The following is an 18,768-nucleotide window of genomic DNA, read 5'->3' on the forward strand; positions in this document are numbered from 1 at the left end:
CTATTATTGCCTGAAAATCACGTTCAGTGGCTCCATTCAAGACAATGGGTCCGCAAAAAAAATGGAACACATACGGAAATGCATCCGTATGTCTTCCGTTTCCGTTCCGTTTTTTGTTGAACCATCTATTGAAAATGTTATGCCCAGCCCAATTTTATCTATGTAATTACTGTATACTGTATATGCATACGGAAAAACGGAACGGAAAAACGGAACAGAAACGGAAACACAGCGGAAACAAAAACGGAACAACGGATCCGTGAAAAACAGACCGCAAAACACTGAAAAAGCCATACGGTCGTGTGCAATAGGCCTTAATTTGGGATATAGAGTCTTTTGATATAAACAGTCCAAACATGTGTGAATAAAATAAAATATATTTTTTCCATGAAGGAATATCCTCTATAATGAATTACCACTAATGTTGCTATAATGTTCATGGGGTAAAAAATCCTCTCTGTGATGAATTGCTATCAATGTTACTATAACGGTTTATGTATAAATAATATATTTTTTATGTGTTTTTTAACTATTTATTAAGTATTTTAGTATGATGTCTATATAGTATTATATATAGTGTCCTCTAAGGAGATGGAAAGTACACTACCAAGGGTTCCAGTCCGGACTTTGGATATGAACCACCAGCGTGGTTGATTGACAGGCAATAGCCTATAAAAAACCAGAACTAATGCTCTCTACTGATATCCACTGAAGAAGGGGGTTGTCCCCGAAACGCGTTTGGTCCCAGCTAGTGAGTTAATCTACAGATGTACACCTAAAGATCATGATATACAATATAAAACGACAGGCCTGTTCGAGAACAACTACAGTATAACCCGGACACCAGGACCCCTACCAACAGCAACGCTATCAACAGATTGGCGAGTAACTCCCATTCCGGGTCACGTGAGATGCTGCGCTGATGCTCGTAACACCACGTGGGATGCCGCGTGTATGGTGAGGCGCAGGGCAGCGGGGAACGTTGTGCATCGGGAGGCCGGCAAGAGACGCTGTGTATCGGGGGGCTGGTAAGAGACGCAGTACATCGAGAGTCCGGTAAGAGACGCTTCACTTACCTTTCAGGTCCGGAGAACCAACACATTATACGGCCGTCAGGTTGGTGTAAGCATAATATTACCCAGCGCTGTGGAACTGAGCAGTTTATTTCAGCAATTGTCATTTTATACTGGCATACATTATATGGGCACTATGGGGAAGGGGAGAGGAACATTATCGGGGCATCTACTTGGGGCACTCTATAGGGGCATTTTATGCTGACAGATTATGTCAGGCACCATGAAACGGGGGGAGGAGCACTATGGGGGCATCTACTGGGGGCACTATATAGGAGCATTTTATACTGGTGCAAAATTATGATGCACTATGTGGACATTGGCTCAACTGGGGGCACTAAGATTTTTGTTTGGGCCACACAGTAGGGGGCATTGGCATACATTATGAGGGCACTATAGGGACATTGGCTCTACTAGGGAGGAGGTATTTTTTTTACTGCCACACAAGAGGGCATTTTTTTGTATCATTATTTTTGGGGGACATTATGTTTATTAGTGTCAGGGACACTATTTGCTGGGCGCAGTTATTTTTTAGAGCACTGTGTACCAAAAATTATTGAAGGGGCACTATCTGGTACTAGTATTTTCAGGGGGTTTATCTGTTTCTGCAGTATAGTATTGGGGAGCACGGCAGGCACAGGATGGGGTGTTCAGAAGGTTGGAGGATGTTGGAAAAGTAGGAAACTAAGATGTCTGTCTGCCAAACTCTGCAGAGAGAAGAGACGGCTGAAAGGAATCATCATGGTGGTCTGGTCTGAAAGGAGGAGATGAGGAAAGAGAAGATCTAAGAAGACGTCACTGGATGTACAAGGTATGTGGCGCTGTATTAGGCTACTTTCACATCTGCATTAGTGATTCTGGCAGGCTGTTCCAGCTGAGAACAGCCTGCTGGAATTCACTGGATCCGGCACTGCTGGATGCAGACGGAATGCCCGCCGCCCCCATTAACTATAATGGGGTACGGTAGAGATCCGGACACAATCTGGCAAAAATGCAGTGCGTGTGAAAGTAGCCTTACCTTGCATGTTTTGTATTGCTGTATGTAATATTAGGAGGGAATAGGTTAGGTTGAGAATTTGGAATTTGGCATGGGGAGTGGATGGGCCCAGGCACATTCTTTGCTGTCTGTGTCCGCCCCTGATACAGATAGTTAGTGGGAGATACTCAGTGTAGGTTATATCCTGATATAGAGTAATTAATTGGCGGCTCACTAGAGCCCAAAATATGGAATGAGGTGCTCTATCCCAGGGTTTCCCAACCAGTGTGCCTCCAGCTGTTGCAAAACTACAACTCCCAGCATGCCCGGACAGCCTTTGGCTGTGCGGGCATGCTGGGAGTTGTAGTTTTGCAACAGCTGGAGGCACACTGGTTGGGAAACACTGCTCTATCCAAACAAAGCGTACCCAACGCTTGTAAGTAGGGAATAAATAGAAGAAGTATAGGGATGGCACTCTGATCATAGGTAGTGCATGGAAAAAGTATTTTATTAATAAATAGCTGATTGCTGGTAGTGGATACAAATATAAAAAGTTGCTTAGATAAAATTAGTAAATAGGTAAATAATACTAATAAATATCCTAGGTTTAAAATGGTGTCCTCCTGGATATATAAAATGTGCACAGCATAAATACAGTACTAATAGAGTAAATCCTAGGTCTAAAATAGCGTCCTCCTAGGAATATGAAATGTAGAATATACACGATATCAATGCATACAACATAAATGAAAAAGGTAAGTGGAACAAGTAAAAATGATAAAAAATATCCAATTGGATGGTAAAGATAAAAGTCAGATAAACCTACTGACGGTAGGTGCAGGTATCAAGTCCAAATGTTGTCACAAGAAGAGTAATATAAGTGAGAGGTGGGGGCACCCCTTTTGAGGGAGATGGTAATGTTAAGTTCAATCAGAATTTGCCCACTTTGTTTCAAAATAAATATGGTATTCACCTCCTTGTTTTCACATATATCCAACAATAGTTTTGTAATAAGGTACTGCTATTCTAGCAGGTACTTTACCCTCCTGTAGATCAGAGGTAGGCTGGTGAGCGGCTCCTGGCGGGCGGGTGGCGTCCACGTGTGTTGTTCCCGCTCGAACCTTCTGTTCCCGCTTACGGAGCAGTGTGCTCTGCTGCTGTAGCTGTTCGTCACTTCCGGTGACGTCACTTGTGCTCGCTAGCTCTCCCGCTCGATTCTCATCGGCGTTACACATGGTGTCCGATGGCGGGAATAAGCGGCTACCGCTTTTCAAAAGTAAAGGATGCTCCGGAGCTCTCAGAGTTTTGTTGGGATCCTTATGGTTATGGCTAGCTTGGTATGAGTATGGCTACCTCAAATTACCCCATACGCGTTTCGGAGCTTGCTGCTCCTTCATCAGTGGGAATGGGTAGCCTATTTTCTTTGTTCTATATATATGGTCCTGATTGGATCCAATTGAGGTTTCGGGGGCGTGGTTGTGGACTTTAATTCTTGGTGTTTAGTAACACTTGTCCTGGCTTTGTGGGTGAGATGGATGGGATTCAGATATAGCACTGTGATATAATGAAGAAGTGGACAAACTATGGCCATATTGTGCCACAATATCTGGATCATAATGGTTGTATTTTTAAAATAGAATAAAATTAAAATTAAATTGAAGTTCCAATTCATAAAGTCTGTAAGTCTCTGTGTGTTTCTGTACACTTGATATAGATGTGGATATCCAAATATCATCAGCTTATAAAGGAGTACCTATATTATCATAGAATAAGAGTACAAATATTAATATAAGTATGAATATAGAGACTCGAAATTTTGGGATAATGACATCAATGTCGGATATATTGTAGGCTTGGATATATTGTACTAGAGATGAGTACCAGATGTTATAGTCCCCTAGTTACGTGGATACCCCCTCAAAGGGCATTTAGGGATCCGGGTGCTCTTTAGTCGGATATATGTTGATTTTTATTAAGGGGACTATTGTCTGTATTATGGTATATAGGTATATTTAAAGTTCTAGATGAATTATAGTTCTCACTTGGGATTTAGGACAGTTGATAGAGGAAAATGGTGGAAATTGATAGTGGAATGTGGGGGAGGGGCCCACCCGGGAGAAGGGGTCGGAATGCTGGTAGACAGCCTGACTACGATCCCTAATCCCAAGGGGGGGCACCCCACCCATTTAGTCTATCTGTAGTGTAGGCTAATGTTCATAAAAACCCAAATATTTCCATCTCCGCGTTGAGTCCTTTTGGAATCATTGTGTTGAATTCAAATATTTTTCTAGACTCTGATCTAGACATTGCCGCTATGTGGTTTCCGCCTCTCCATTGGCGTGTGATTTTTACTATAGCTGCATAGGTAAGTGATGATGGGTCACAGTTATGTCTTTCTTTGTAGTGTCTAGAGACAGAATGTAACTCATAACCTTTTTTGATATTAGATACGGTATGTGTTCTGCTATTCTTGTTTTGAGAAGTCTTTTTGTGCGTCCAATGTATTGCTTGGAACAGGGACATTGTAGGACATAGATCACATTACTCGAGTGGCATGAAAGATGTTCCCTAATCTGATGTATGTATGTACTATTGGTTGCCTTTACTGTGGTCGTCTTTTTCGGAAAATTTGTGATCTTGCAGTTATAGCATTTTCCGCATCTAAAAAAACCTTGCAGTGTTAACCAACTTGGATTGGGTTTAATTATCGTCTTTTTTATTGTTGGTGCTACTTTAAGACCAAGATTTGGGGCTCTGGTATATGTGATCTGCAGTTTATCCGGTAATGATGGACCAATGACTTTGTCTCTCAAGATGTGGTGCCAATGTTTTTGATACTTGTCTCTAATTTCTTATAGTGGGCATTGTATGGTAGGATGATTCGCAGAGTTTCTTCATTAGTAGTCTTATTTGTTGTGCTTTGGTCGAAGAATGTTGTTCTGTCCATTGACCTTACTCTGTCTAATGATCTATCTATTATTGTCTTTGGGTAATCCTTAACTAAAAAATCTTCATGGCCCAGTGGGAACATGACTTCATCACACCACTGCTGGGGACGAGCCTGGTACTATGGCGGAGATACATCTCCTTTGCGGGGGTTGAGCATGTCCGCCCCATCCCTCGTGGGGGGGATCGGCATCGCCTACTCCTGCAGAGGGAGGCAAGGTGGATAATGCAAACCGGTGCTATGGGCCCGGCCGGCATGAATGACAGAAATGACATGTCTGTCTTTCTGTGATTTGAATGCGCTTGTTCTGCCTACATACACACCCACTTGTTTTTGTCCTCCTAGTAATATCATTATTATGATCTTTTGTTTTCCCTTACTCTGTTTTCTGCCTGTTGTTTTTTAACTTTTATTCACCCACCATTCAATATGAGTCTCCACTTTTTGGGCAGCCTCTTGCCATATGTTCCTTCTGAATTATGTTGTCATCATACGCTTCTCCTGTGTTTGTATGGTCATCATATATACTGGCTTTTTTGTACCATAATCTTAGTACTTATCTATGATCTTATATACTTGTCCCATGTCTGTGGACATTGGTATATGAATTGTATTCTTTGTGCCTTTATGGTTAATCTTTGCATAGTTTTGTCACTGCTGTGTCCGGATTTTTAACATACGTCATTGTATCTTGAGGGCGAACAGCTGTGGCTGACGGCGCCGGCCGTCCCCTGTCCGCCTCTATAAATTAGCTACCTGCGTCATGACGTATTGAGCGGCCTGAGGAAGCGCGATCCTACGCGCGAAACGGCCGTCGCCGCCTGCAACAGTGTGTCCGCCCCTGGATCTCCCATGTAACTACTTCTAAGGAAGAGTCAATAAAGACATCGTTTGTATCCTGGTGAGTGCCGCAACTTTGTTACTCCTCTCTCTTGCAACAGGAGATATATAGACGACATCATTTTCATCTGGAGCGACACTAGGGACAAGCTAAATGAATTTTTGAAGGCCATCAACACAAATGACAGGAATATTACACTTACTACGAACATAAGTGAGACACAAGTAGAATTCCTCGACCTATTGATTCAGACAACAGATAACAAACTCCACTGCAGTACGTACCAAAAGCCAGTAATGAAGAACATTTTTATACTACATTCAAGTTGTCACCTTCCTAGCTGGCTACTCAACATCCCGACAAGTCAGTTTAGACGACTAAAGAGGAATTGTACGCTAGATAGCCAGTTCGAGATAGAAGCAGAGAGTTTGAAGACACAATTCTTAGTTAAGGATTACCCAAAGACAATAATAGATAGATCATTAGACAGAGTAAGGTCAATGGACAGAACAACATTCTTCGACCAAAGCACAACAAATAAGACTACTAATGAAGAAACTCCGCGAATCATCCTACCATACAATGCCCACTATAAGAAATTAGAGACAAGTATCCAAAAACATTGGCACCACATCTTGAGAGACAAAGTCATTGGTCCATCATTACCGGATAAACCGCAGATCACATATACCAGAGCCCCAAATCTTGGTCTTAAAGTAGCACCAACAATAAAAAAGACGATAATTAAACCCAATCCAAGTTGGTTAACACTGCAAGGTTTTTTTAGATGCGGAAAATGCTATAACTGCAAGATCACAAATTTTCCGAAAAAGACGACCACAGTAAAGGCAACCAATAGTACATACATACATCAGATTAGGGAACATCTTTCATGCCACTCGAGTAATGTGATCTATGTCCTACAATGTCCCTGTTCCAAGCAATACATTGGACGCACAAAAAGACTTCTCAAAACAAGAATAGCAGAACACATATCTAATATCAAAAAAGGTTATGAGTTACATTCTGTCTCTAGACACTACAAAGAAAGACATAACTGTGACCCATCATCACTTACCACATGCAGCTATAGTAAAAATCACACGCCAATGGAGAGGCGGAAACCACATAGCGGCAATGTCTAGATCAGAGTCTAGAAAAATATTTGAATTCAACACAATGATTCCAAAAGGACTCAACGCGGAGATGGAAATATTTGGGTTTTTATGAACATTAGCCTACACTACAGATAGACTAAATGGGTGGGGTGCCCCCCCTTGGGATTAGGGATCGTAGTCAGGCTGTCTACCAGCATTCCGACCCCTTCTCCCGGGTGGGCCCCTCCCCCACATTCCACTATCAATTTCCACCATTTTCCTCTATCAACTGTCCTAAATCCCAAGTGAGAACTATAATTCATCTAGAACTTTAAATATACCTATATACCATAATACAGACAATAGTCCCCTTAATAAAATCAACATATATCCGACTAAAGAGCACCCGGATCCCTAAATGCCCTTTGAGGGGGTATTCACGTAACTAGGGGACTATAACATCTGGTACTCATCTCTAGTACAATATATCCAAGCCTACAATATATCCGACATTGATGTCATTATCCCAAAATTTTGAGTCTCTATATTCATACTTATATTAATATTTGTACTCTTATTCTATGATAATATAGGTACTCCTTTATAAGCTGATGATATTTGGATATCCACATCTATATCAAGTGTACAGAAACACACAGAGACTTACAGACTTTATGAATTGGAACTTCAATTTTATTTAAATTTTATTCTATTTTAAAAATACAACCATTATGATCCAGATATTGTGGCACAATATGGCCATAGTTTGTCCACTTCTTCATTATATCACAGTGCTATATCTGAATCCCATCCATCTCACCCACAAAGCCAGGACAAGTGTTACTAAACACCAAGAATTAAAGTCCACAACCACGCCCCCGAAACCTCAATTGGATCCAATCAGGACCATATATATAGAACAAAGAAAATAGGCTACCCATTCCCACTGATGAAGGAGCAGCAAGCTCCGAAACGCGTATGGGGTAATTTGAGGTAGCCATACTCATACCAAGCTAGCCATAACCATAAGGATCCCAACAAAACTCAGAGAGCTCCGGAGCATGCTTTACTTTTGAAAAGCCGCAGCCGCTTATTCCCGCCATCGGACACCACGTGTAACGCCGATGAGAATCGAGCGGGAGAGCTAGCGAGCACAAGTGACGTCACCGGAAGTGACGAACAGCTACAGCAGCAGAGCACACTGCTCCGTAAGCGGGAACAGAAGGTTCGAGCGGGAACAACACACGTGGACGCCACCCGCCCGCCAGGAGCCGCTCACCAGCCTACCTCTGATCTACAGGAGGGTAATGTACCTGCTAGAATAGCAGTACCTTATTACAAAACTATTGTTGGATATATGTGAAAACAAGGAGGTGAATACCATATTTATTTTGAAACAAAGTGGGCAAATTCAGATTGAACTTAACATTACTATCTCCCTCAAAAGGGGTGCCCCCACCTCTCACTTATATTACTCTTCTTGTGACAACATTTGGACTTGATACCTGCACCTACCGTCAGTAGGTTTATCTGACTTTTATCTTTACCATCCAATTGGATATTTTTTATCATTTTTACTTGTTCCACTTACCTTTTTCATTTATGTTGTATGCATTGATATCGTGTATATTCTACATTTCATATTCCTAGGAGGACGCTATTTTAGACCTAGGATTTACTCTATTAGTACTGTATTTATGCTGTGCACATTTTATATATCCAGGAGGACACCATTTTAAACCTAGGATATTTATTAGTATTATTTACCTATTTACTAATTTTATCTAAGCAACTTTTATATTTGTATCCACTACCAGCAATCAGCTATTTATTAATAAAATACTTTTTCCATGCACTACCTATGATCAGAGTGCTATCCCTATACTTCTTCTATTTATATCCTGATATAGTAATAGGAAAATGAGCGAGCACTCATACACTTGGCAACCAAATTGACATGTGCAGAAAATATTTATTAAATCCCCATAAAATACAAGTAATAAAATTTATAAGAACAATGTAGCAATAATATACAATATTACAATCACATATATTGTGGTAGATATGATCGATACTATATTCGATAAAAATATACTCAATAGAAAATTCAATGTTGAAATATTCGATAGAATATTCGATACCACTCAATAGTGTCGATAAATTCAATAATATATATCACACCAAAAAACTTCAAGTATATGCTGTTATTTGGGAAAGAGGGGGTATTATCTTCTAGAGCTATATCCCAATTTGGGAAACTGAATGTCACTGAAAATGTTGTAGGTGTATTCACTGGGAGTGCAATATGTTCATAAAGTGTCCACAGGAATCCTGATAATGTGAAAAGTGTCTTATAGCATATCCTTTTAAGGTCGATATGAGCTTTGAATCGAAGAAAACTTTAAATCGATGTTTGGCTTACCGTCTAGCGTCTGCTGTCTCCCTATTGCTTCAATGGAGCTTTAAATATTTGCCGGCTTATTCAGTCGCTCCATACAGCAAGCTGGTCTAAATTTCGCGGGAGTTCCAAAGATCGCGGGAGTTGCCACTCTGTTCCGCAATCTCCGAATTAAGGCCTTTCGGTTGTAGAGATCCAAATTCATAAATGCGGCTGGATTCTATCCTAGACATTTGTCTGATAATATCCCCGCCTCTCCAGTGTTTCTCCACCTTCTCCAGTGCCATAAACACCAGACTTGATGGATCCTGATTATGAATCTCTTTATAATGTTTAGATAGGGAATGTTTATCATAACCCTTCCTGATGTTGGCAATATGTTCGGCCACTCTTTTTTTGAATGGCCTCTTGGTACGTCCTATATATTGTCTGTTACAGGGGCACTGGAGAAGGTAGATAACTCCACTGGAGTCACATGTAAGACAATCTTCTATCTCCCAATTAAAGTTGTTCTGAGTCGAGGGGACATTAGTCGTCAGGCAGGGTTTTTTATTCATTCTACAACCCATACACCTTCCACATTTATAAAAACCCTTCAGACTCAGCCAAGTTCCTGAAAAACTCAACTTATTCTGTTTCCACGGTTATACGGTAGGGGCCACCTTGATACCTAGATTGGATGCCCTAGTGAAGGTAATCGTCGGAACAGTCGGGAGTAAGTGTCCCACAATTTTGTCATTCAACACATGGTGCCGATGGGTTTTAATAATTTTCTGAATCTTCCTATAATTCTCATTAAATGGAAGAACAACTCTCATGGCTTCTTCTTTATTTTGTGTTTTATCTTTCTCATTATCTATCTCATTTTTATCTTTATTGTCCTCCTTATTAAAGAACTCTCTTCTATCTAATTTCCTAATTTGGTTGAGTGACTCCTCTACTAAGTTTTCAGGATATTCCTTCTCAATAAATTGTCTTTTCATCTCAATGGCTTCCATCTCAAAAGTATGTCCCTCTGTGCAGTTTCGCTTAATCCTATCAAATCCAAAAAATTGTATCAAACTCTAGGATTCCTATGAAACTTTCAAGATTCCTCACATTTATTATTTATTGTTTTACATTCTTATATTGATATTTTAATCTTGAAAATTTGTTTAATAATATTTTATTATAAAAAGTCATTTTATAAGTGTTAGCAATCAGATATCAAGTTTATATTTCACACAATGATATATCACACCAATTGGGACATCTGGGCCAAAAAATGCATGTGTCCCCAAAAAAACGCATGGAAACTGCAAGTAAAAAAAATAAAAAATAAAAATAAAGGCTGTATAGAATTATCCCCTGACTATGTGGGAGGATTCCCTGGCCAACTGGGAGTAGTATGAACAACAGGTGTCCGAGATTTTAGAAGCAATTAAAGGAATGGATAAAAATGGAGGCAGAGCAGGCAGACACTCGACCACTGAGGAAGGGAGAGTGAATCTACCCGAAACGCGTATGGTGAAACAAGTGATGTACCTGCATTGAAAAGCCTCCGATAATACTGTATGGCCATACAGAAGAAAATTTCTACAGTAAAGGATTAACTATTCTTATCGTCGAAAGCTACACCGAAGGAAATTGCGGAACAGAGTGGCAACTCCCGCGATCTTTGGAACTCCCGCGTAATTTAAACCAGCTTGCTGTATGGAGCGACTGAATAAGCCGGCAAATATTTAAAGCTCCATTGAAGCCAGAGGGAGACAGCAGACGCTAGACGGTAAGCCAAATATCGATTTAAAGTTTTCTTCGATTCAAAGCTCATATTGACCTTAAAAGGATATGCTATAAGAGACTTTTCACATTATCAGGATTCCTGTGGACACTTTATGAACATATTGCATTCCCAGTGAATACACCTACAACATTTTCAGTGACATTCAGTTTCCCAAATTGGGATAGAGCTCTAGAAGATAATACCCCCTCTTTCCCAAATAACAGCATATACTTGAAGTTTTTTGGTGTGATATATATTATTGAATTTATCGACACTATTGAGTGGTATCGAATATTCTATCGAATATTTCAACATTGAATTTTCTATTGAGTATATTTTTATCGAATATAGTATCGATCATATCTACCACAATATATGTAATTGTAATGTTGTATATTATTGCTACATTGTTCTTATAAATTTTATTACTTGTATTTTATGGGGATTTAATAAATATTTTCTGCACATGTCAATTTGGTTGCCAAGTGTATGAGTGCTCGCTCATTTTCCTATTACTACATTTGCCTTTTAAGAGAGGGTGGGGTGATTCCCTCTATATGAGCTTGCAGCACCATACCTTAACTACTTGCTAGTGAGCCACCACAACCTACCATTATTTTTTATATCCTGATATAGTGTAGCTGATAGGTTCCAGTGCAGGGTCTTAGGTAGTGTGATAGGAATTACTGTTTCTCTGCTGTCCATACATACATGCTACAGACATAGTGCTGTGATGTCACAACAATACTTAGTGCACCAATCAGTAATATGTAGTCAGACTTGCTAAAATGTGAAGTTTCATGTATTGCGCCAAAATATGCGCATCATTAATTGCCGATTAGCGCAACCGCAAATATATTAGAGCACTCTATCTGCATATACAGTTAAGCCATTTTTAATGTTCTGCTGTGCCAACCATTTTCTCCAATCTCAGGAAACTTCTAGCAGCTTGGAAAATTTAGCAAAAGTGACCTACGCCTGTATTGCGCACGCTTTACGCAAATATTACATTGCCGATTTTCGCAATCAAGAAAATAATAGCGAATTCTCGAATTCGCAAATATATGACGAATATTCTGCAAAATATTCGTGAAATATTGCGAATTCGAATATTGCCCCTGCCTCTCATCACTATTGGCCAATTGTGTTATTTCTGTTGGACAAGATGCTGTTAGGGCAAAGTCCTTTTTGGTCTTGTGACTTAATTATGCTGATCCTCAGGCTACAGTGAGTGTGCATTTCTGTGAGATAATAAATAGCAGTTCCCCGCAGACTTATGGCTGAAAGAAGGCTGAGATGGAGAGAGAATAAACCAGCCTTCCACAGTGTAAGCTGCAATTCTGTTCTTTTGGGAGGAGAGATACTACAACTGCTGAGAAACAGTACAAAGGGTGCACAGTGAATTGTGAGGAAGATACTGCAATTTGGAAGCACCTGTGCAGATTGTGTGGTACTCTACCATATGAAAAGATAACCATGGTGATAACTGCAGAAACAGCCATCGTCATTGCTACCACTTCGACCACAGCCACAGTGTCAAAGCTCATGGAGCTGGATGCAATGCAATTTAAAGGGACAGTGCTATATTTGTTTGTTGCCACTTAAAAGTATATCTACGTATTTACCTACTGACTTTGGACTAATTGAGAGATTCTGAAACTGATAAGCATGTTGGCCTCTTGTAAGGACTGTAACTGGTAAGTTTAGTAATAGACTGTCATAACCACAAGCTTTTTGCCCCACGTGGATCCAATAAAACCTCTGTGTTTCAGTTGCATTTGTGTCCGCCTGATTCCTTCATCCACCCTTCGAATGTGGACTGAAGTTATTTATACCACTCAGGGCAAAAAGTCGGAACCCCCCTACCTTCCTCCCTTGCATAGGAGAACTAAAAAAATTGTGAATAATTATATTGAAAGGAGGCTTGGTGAATGAGAGACATATGTAGGCTACATTGAATTTGTTCTAGCTGCAGTCCATGCCCACTGCTGCTCCCATTCCCCTCATTGGGCATGGCAGTTGCTCTCCTCATTCACTCCACTGCTTTAGATCTCCGGCAATTCCGTGCTTTTCCTCCACTCCATTCCTTTCTGTCTATTCTTTGTTCTGTGTCCGGAGGGTGTGTAATACCCCGGAGTGGTATTGCCATTCTTACACCCTGCTACTGTCTTTGATTGCTATTAATAATGTCATCTATGTATTTGTTCCAGGTCCTTTTTCACTGTGCATTACTATTATTCTTTGAAACTGTTATGTTCATGTAATGTGCCTGGTTCACCAGCAGGTCACAGCATATATGGCAGAAAGATCTTTAGAATGAAACTTACCATTCTATTCTCCCCTTTTGGGCAGAAGTGGGCCAGTCTGTTTTCCTACCAAAGGGATGGGTTGCAGTTTTAGTTGATTCTAGTCTAGGAAATTTGGTCTATGTATAGGATGGCTCACCCCTCACTAGAGAAGGAAGTGGTGCGCCAATCTATAATTGATGCACCTTCAATAGTAATGTTTAGAGAAATAGCATATATATCTAGATAGGCACTCATGCAGTCGGAATCACATGGAAGTTACAAAATTAAACATTTATGGATCTTGGTAAAAACAATAATTAGAGAAAAGTGATTATAGGTTACAAATTGAATAAAATATTAGACCATATAAAAAAATAAAAATTAAAAAAATATAGAAAAACCTCTGATGAATGATGTCTTGCCCAAGATGTTCAGGCAATCCAGCGAGGTCTCAGACAGTTTTAGTATATATCAACATACTAAAAAACATGGCTATGGCTAGGATACTGTTGTCTCTATTATCCCTTGTATCCTGAATTCACTTGTAAATCACTCTTTTTATATCCAAATTGTAGCCGTACTTCATACCTATGGTTTATGTCCATATAAAAAATATCCATGTTATCAATAATATCCTTATTATCAATAATACAAGTAGGTTTTGCTGGCAGTTAGTTTGTTCATGATGGGTGTGTTGCTTTTTATGTTCACTGTTAAATGCAATATATCTTCCGTGGCATCCCACGTGATAGAAGAAACTAGTGAGTACACCTCTATTCGTATCCAATAGTATAGAGTATATAATATATACTTATCTTGGTGAGCAAAGTTGATTTTGACCAGATCAGCTGTGCAGGGTACTTTGTTCTAATGGCAGCTGTGTAAGATGCGCCGTTCAAGCAGCGAGAAAGTTGTGCGCTGCAAAATGTAAGCAATGCGCGTTCAGCAGCCCACATGTCTTGAGCTTCGCTGAGGATTACAAGGTATAGGCAGCGTGCACTGGGCGTCCCACGTGTCTCGGATCCTTTTGGGTACAGCGATATTGGTGATATAGTTGTCGCCTCTTCCTGTATCCCGTGGGTATAGTTTCAAAAGCTTGTGCCTTACTTGGTTTTTCGTGAAGACAGTAAACCTCTCTCAATGTATTGATAAATTAATTCAACTTGTAGTAAAGAAAACTCAATCCTACATTAGGGACACAACGCAAATTATTCAAATTCTAGAAAATCTGAACGTACAACCACATTGGATAATAGGTACACTGGATGTTCAATCACTTTACACAATCATTGACCATAAACAAGGAAGGACAGCTATAAAATCCCTACTGAAGTCCAGTGGAGACTTCAAAGACAAACAAATACAATTCCTGGTAGATGGTGTGAATTTCATATTGACCCATAATTACTTTGATTTTGAGAAGAAATTGTAACCAATGGAGAACAATATATCTGCAATACTTGCATAAACCTGTTGCAAGGAATAGCTTCAAGCTGCCATCTGCCCAGATGGCTACTCAACATCCCCCCTGGACAATTCCACCAGATTAAAAGAAATTGCACTAATAGTGAAAAATTTGAAGAAGAAGCTATCCAAACAAGGGAACAATTTAAGATTAAAAAAATATCGAGATAGTCTTACACTGTTTTGGCCTCTTAAAAATATCCAGATGCTTTACACAAAGTAAAAGAGATGGACAGAGCAGCTTTCTTTACAACAGGCCGAAACAAAAATAAAAAAAACAAGAGGATACGCAATGGATAATTTTGCCCTATAATACACAATATAAGACAATTGAACGTATTATAAAAAAAACATTGGCATTATATTAAAAAAGACAAAACAATAGGACCCCTAATGTCAGATGTCCTACAAATTGTATATACAAAAGCCCCAAATTTGGGACTAAAAATAGCCCCTTCTGTGAAATACCCTAAAAAGGATACTCAATCCATACACGTGGCTAAATATGAGAGGTTTTCATAGATGTGAGAGGTGTATCAACTGTAGAAATACATCATTCCCAAAAAAACACAACTAGAATTGAGTAGACACAAAATTCCTTTAGTTTAGACATAAAAGGTTTCCTGACATGCAACTCCTCTAATGTGATTTATATCATCCAATGTCCATGCCCTAAACAATATATTGGTAGGACTAAGAGATCCCTTAGAATTAGGATATCAGAACATATGACAAATATAAAAAAATTATATGATAAACATTCTCTGTCTAGACACTTCAAAATGGCCCATAATAAAGACCCAAAGGGACTCACCTTTGCTGCACTAGAACAAATAGAACGACACTGGAGAGGGGGTGACCATATTGCCAGAATATCAAGAGCAGAATCCAGATGGATCTTTGAATTTGGAAGTCTCTCACCAGATGGACTGAATGCTGATCTTGAGATCTTCGGCTTTCTTTGATCCGCTTCGGTAGAACTAGGGTGGGTGTCCGCAGCCGACGAGGAATCGCAGTCAGGCTGTTTTCCAGCACTGTGATCCCTCTTCAGAGGTGGGCCCCCACCCACTATCACCCTTCTCAAAATGCACATATCTATATCTTTTTCTCCTGAAAAAATAAACAGTGATATACAGTATATGCAGAAAAAGCATACAAGAACCACACAGGAATGATACTGCATTATAAATCTCTCTATATTTCTGATTGTGGTCCAACCTTTTGAAACATCTACAAAAGACAGCCATAAAATTAGGTTTCATGCATTACAATAAATAACAATTAAAAAATTATTACGTTATGTATCTTTAAATTACATGTCTTGATAGATTTTCGTATATAGCAACCAATATGTTACTAAAAAAATGTATTAGCAATATTCTATAGTAGGTTTAGATACTATAGACAAAAAAATGCATGAATACCCATCAAAAACACATAGGAAATGCAAGGTCACTAAATGAACTTTTTGACATTCCTGAATCCAGTCCGATTTACTAACCAGCTTGATAATGAATGATATAAAAGCAGTAGCCATTCTTTGCAAGTGTAGCCACTGATGAAGTAGTAAAGCTATACTCCGAAACACATCTGGTTAATTTCTGTACACCTTACATATATTGGAATTATGGACATTACGAAGGCTATGGATGCCAATTATAGATACAACTCCTAACTGCATCTTTTAAGAAATGTGAAGCGCTTCACGAAAAACCAAGTAAGGCACAAGCTTTGAAACTATACCCACAGGATCCAGAAAAGTCAACAACTATATCACCAATATCGCTGTTAGTGATAAGCGGCAGGTCCATTATTCGAATTCGCAATATTTCGCGAATATTCGCTAGAATATTCGTTTCATATTCGCGAATATTCGTGTTCAAGATTATTTTTGCGATTAATCTAAATTGTAAAAATCGCATAATGCGAAGTTGATCAAAAAAGAATATATAGCTGTAAATATAGTGCTATATATTCGTTTTAAGAATATTCGTCATATTCTAAAACAAGAATATATAGCAATATAGGCGAATATTCGAGAAAATACAAACAGAGCAGTTTAGCTAAGCTAATATAGTGCTATAATATATATATTTTAATAGTGTAAATTTGGACATCTTGGACAAGACATCGATTCATCAGAGGTTTTTCTATATATTTTTTTAGATCTTTTTTTAATTTTTTTATATGGTGTAATATTTTATTCAATTCTGTAAACTATAGTCGCTTTTATCTAATTATTGTAATTACAAGATCCAATAAATGTGTAATTTTGTAACTTCCATGTGATTCCGACTGCATGAGTGCCCATCTAGATATAGTCAAGTCCATAAATATTGGGACATCGACACAATTCTAACATTTTTGGCTCTATACACCACCACAATGGATTTGAAATAAAACGAACAAGATGTGCTTTAACTGCAGACTGTCAGCTTTAATTTGAGGGTATTTACATCCAAATCAGGTGAACGGTGTAGGAATTACAACAGTTTGCATATGTGCCTCCCACTTGTTAAGGGACCAAAAGTAATGGGTCAATTGGCTTCTCAGCTGTTCCATGGCCAGGTGTGTGTTATTCCCTCATTATCCCAATTACAATGAGCAGATAAAAGGTCCAGAGTTCATTTCAAGTGTGCTTTTTGCATTTGGAATCTGTTGCTGTCAACTCTCAAGATGAGATCCAAAGAGCTGTCACTATCAGTGAAGCAAGCAATCATTAGGCTGAAAAAACAAAACAAACCCATCAGAGAGATAGCAAAAACATTAGGCATGGCCAAAACAACTGTTTGCCACATTCTTAAAAAGAAGGAACGCACCAGTGAACTCAGCAACACCAAAAGACCTGGGAGACCACAGAAAATAACTGTGGTGGATGACTGAAGAATTCTTTCCCTGGTGAAGAAAACACCCTTCACAATAGTTGGCCAGATCAAGAACACTCTCCAGGAGATAGGTGTATGTGTGTCAAAGTCAAGAGAAAACTTCACCAGAGTAAATACAGAGGGTTCACCACAAGATGTAAACCATTGGTGAGCCTCAAAAACAGGAAGGCCAGATTAGAGTTTGCCAAACGACATCTAAAAAAGCCTTCACAGTTCTGGAACAACATCCTATGGACAGATCAGAACAAGATCAACTTGTACCAGAGTGATGGGTAGAGAAGAGTATGGAGAAGGAAAGGAACTGCTCATGATCCTAAGCATACCACCTCATCAGTGAAGCATGGTGATGGTAGTGTCATGGCGTGGGCATGTATGACTGCCAAAGGAACTGGTTCTCTTGTATTTATTGATGATGTGACTGCTGACAAAAGCAGCAGGATGAATTCTGAAGTGTTTCGGGCAATATTATCTGCTCATATTCAGCCAAATGCTTCAGAACTCATTGGACAGCGCTTCACAGTGCAGATGGACAATGGCCCAAAGCATACTGCAAAAGCAACCAAAGAGTTTTTTAAGGGAAAGAAGTGGAATGTTATGCAATGGCCAAGTCAATCACCTGACCTGAATCTGATAGAGCATGCATTTCACTTGCTGAAGACAAAACTGAAGGGGAAATGCCCCAAGAACAAGCAGGAACTGAAGACAGTTGCAGTAGAGGCCTGGCAGAGCATCACCAGGGATGAAACCCAGCGTTTGATGATATCTATGCGTTCCAGACTTCAGGCTGTATTGGACTGCAAAGGATTTGCAACCAAGTATTAAGAAGTGAAAGTTTGATTTAAGATATTATTCTGTCTTATTACTTTTGGTCCCTTAACAAGTGGGAGGCACATATGCAAACTGTTGTAATTCCTACACCGGTCACCTGATTTGGATGTAAATACCCTCAAATTAAAGGTGGCAGTCTGCAGTTAAAGCACATCTTGTTCATTTAATTTAAAATCCATTGTGGTGGTGTATAGAGCCAAAAATGTTAG

The sequence above is a fragment of the Bufo bufo genome, chromosome 1 (assembly GCF_905171765.1).
Source record: "Bufo bufo chromosome 1, aBufBuf1.1, whole genome shotgun sequence".
Classification (NCBI taxonomy): domain Eukaryota; kingdom Metazoa; phylum Chordata; class Amphibia; order Anura; family Bufonidae; genus Bufo; species Bufo bufo.